General features: G+C 34.7%; 1 non-coding gene across 1 annotated transcript; it reads left to right on the top strand.

Annotated features, from left to right (window-relative positions):
- The first annotated feature begins 2328 nt into the window (after nucleotides 1–2328).
- On the top strand, nucleotides 2329–2435 carry LOC128289535 (small nucleolar RNA R71). The gene has a single exon (XR_008279181.1). It is a non-coding gene; the product is annotated as a small nucleolar RNA R71 (small nucleolar RNA).
- Nucleotides 2436–3360: the final 925 nt, after the last annotated feature.

Below are 3360 nucleotides of genomic sequence, written 5' to 3'. Positions count from 1 at the left end.
CTTGGTAATGACTAGCCATTGGAATGGCTAATCATGATCATATTTGGTGTTATGTAGGTCAAATTGCTAGCTAATCCATGGAAACCATGAAATAGGTAAATTTTACCATAAAATGATTCAGACAAGCAGAGTGATGTGAATTTGAAAATCACTAAAAATAGTAGAAATGGAATTAAATAATGAATAAATTATGGAATCGAAGCTTGATGAGTCTATTTTCACGTGGAAGAAGCGAAACAGGTATATGAGCTATATTTTATGAGATGATTAAATTTTTGTGAAACAGGGCCAGAGCAATTTCTGGATCCCCTGTTCTGAGTTTGGAAATTCACCATAAATTTTAAAAAAAATAATTAGAAGTCAGACTTTATATGTAAAGATTCATTATTGAGTCTAGTTTTATTAGAGAAAAACGACATAGGCATTGAAGCCGTGTACATGGAGATATCTGATTCGTAATGCACAGAGGTCAGAGTAGTCGAACCCTGGTACAGGGGAGACTTTAACTAATAAACTGCACTAATTGGCCTGACCAAAAATTCTACAAAATTTTTACTAGATAAATATATGAGTATAGTTTCAGGAAAAATTTACGGAAGTGGATTTCGAGTTTTGGAACTCGAGATATAATTTTTAAAGCGACTGTGATGCAATTAGCCAGCTTGTCTAGAAAAATTTTAAAATGAATTAAGCCCGTTAACACCTTGTGTTCGACTCCGGCAACGGTCTCGGGCACGGGGTGTTACACTCACTATTAATACACCTTTTTGTACATCAATTAATGTTCTACCAGTTGCTAGAAAAGTTCTCCCATGTATGATTGGTACCTCTTTATTAGCCTCACATTCCATAATAATAAAATCTGCTGGAAAAATAAATTTGTCAACTCTTACCAACACATCTTTGATTTTACCTTCTAAATGTGCATAGGAATGATCAACTAATAGCAATGTGGCAGTTATAGGTCTCGCCTTCCCTATTCCCAACTTCCTGAAAACAAATATAAGAATTAGATTTATACTTGCACCTAAGTCGCATAATGCTTTTCCTACATAATGATTTCCAATAGAGCAAGGTATAGTAAAACTCCCTAGATCCTTCAATTTTGGTGGAAATTTATTTCTCAGCATTGTTGTGCACCCTTTAGTGAGAGAGGTAGTTTCAAACTCCCCTAGCCTTCTCTTATTTAATAAGATATCTTCATGAATTTCACATAGCTGGGCATTTGTTCCAATGCTTCCACCAATGGTAAGTTAATATGTAATTATCCAGGACATCAAAGAATTTCTTAAATTGAAACTCTTTCTTGGATTTTTGGAAATGATGAGGAAAAGGTGGTGGTGGCCTTCCTTCCATTTGTTGAGGTTGTTTTGTTGTGGCATTTTCATTGGCAATACAAGACGAATTTGTTTCAACATTTTTTTTTGGTTGCTCTTCTCTTTTGTAGCTGACACCACTACTAGTTCTGAATTTTTCTTATTTGTGAAATTCGAACTACCTTCTTCAATAGTGGTGTCATTAACAAATCTTGGTAGCTGCATACCACTTCTGAGTGTAATGGCTTTGCATTGTTCCTTTCCTTGAGATTGTGAATTTTCTGTATCACTTGGTAGTGCTCCTTGTGGTCTTGAGCTTAATGCTTTGGAAATTTTCCCCAATTGACTTTCTAAAGCTCTTAAAGATGCAACTTGACTTTGAAAGATTACATCATTCTTGGCCATGTATTCCTTCAATAAAGCTTCCATAGATAAAAAACTCGAAGCTGAATTTTTCTAAGCATTTTACTGTGGCAAGGGCTGATTGTATCCAGGTGGTGCACTCACAATATTTTGCCGAATAGCATTACTAGAATTTCCCACCCCTTGATTACTCCAACTGAAATTGGGATGTTACTTCCACTCCGGATTATATATGTTGGAATATGGGTGGTTGTTGTTGCGATTAAAATTTCTCATATAATAAACTAAGGCTGGGTTTGATAGGCAGTCATCAAAAACATCCTCTATGCAATAAACACATGCTAACTCAGTTGCTTTCATTTCCTACACTGCAGCTGGTCTTTTCAGTGTTTTAATCATATTCGTTAAAGACAATACCTAAGCTATTAGGGAAGTAATTGCATCTAGTTCCATTGCTCCAGTAACTCTTCTGCTAGTCCCTACTCTTGTAGTGGGGTATGGATAATTGTTGTTTGCTATCTTCTCCAAAATTTCATATGCCTAATTATATGATTTATTAAGCAAATTCCCATTGGTAGATGCATCAACCACCATCCTTATATGCACATTCAATCCATTGTAAAACATTTCCATTTGCTTCCAATGTTAAAAACCATGCAATGGGCATTTCATAATTAACTCCGTGAATCACTTCCATGCTTCATATAATGTTTCATCCTCAGATTTCCAAAAGGACATAGTATCTTTCCTCAATTTGGAATTCATGTTTGGAGGATTATATCTTAGTAGAAACCTTTGAAAAATTTCATTCCAAGATTCTATCGTACCTGACTGCAATGCATTTAACCATGCTCTACCATAATCTCGCAATGAATAAGGGAATAACTTCAGTCACAGGGCATCTTCAAGAACACCCTGCTGCCTGAATGAAATGTGGACTTCTAAAAAAAGTCTTAAGTGTAACTGTGGATCTTCAATAGGTAATCAACTAAACTGCCCTACAGTTTGTAACATGTGAAACATCACCGACTTTAACTCAAAATGTTGAGCTTCAATATGCAGCCTAACAATTCCTGGATTCAGATCATCCAAGATTGGCACTACATGTTCTTTGATGGGTCTGTCTCTGTCATCTATCATTCAAGGAATATCAGCATCCCTTCCTTTATGATGTAATGGCTCTTCTCTAACCTGATCATTTCTAATTCTTTCCATTTCTCGCAATTCTTTTCTTCATCTTCCCAAGGTTCTCTTAATTTTTGGATAAAAAATATACTCTTCAAGTGCAAAAATATCTCTACTCATGCACCAACAAAAATCCTAGAAAACAAAATTTAAAACAACTAAGTAAGCAAAATTGACAAAAATTAAAGAGGTAATAACATACAAAATTTTCACCAATATTGTTGATCCCGGACAACAGCGCCAAAAACTTGTCGCATATGAATGTGTAATGTGAATCTGCAAGTATACTCGTCAAATCAAGTAATAAAGTGATGAGTGAGTATCATCTCCACAAGGATCAAAATTGATTAAAAAAATTGGTTATGCTATTACCATGAATTTGACTAATTAAAGTATGCAAAAGAAACAAATGAAAAATTGATAAAGAGAATTAATGAATAGAGTAATAAAATCAATTATGAATGAAAACAATGTTTGGGCAATTGAAATGTTGTGG

The sequence above is a fragment of the Gossypium arboreum genome, chromosome 2 (assembly GCF_025698485.1).
Source record: "Gossypium arboreum isolate Shixiya-1 chromosome 2, ASM2569848v2, whole genome shotgun sequence".
Classification (NCBI taxonomy): domain Eukaryota; kingdom Viridiplantae; phylum Streptophyta; class Magnoliopsida; order Malvales; family Malvaceae; genus Gossypium; species Gossypium arboreum.
This window is presented reverse-complemented; position numbering and strand designations above follow the sequence as displayed.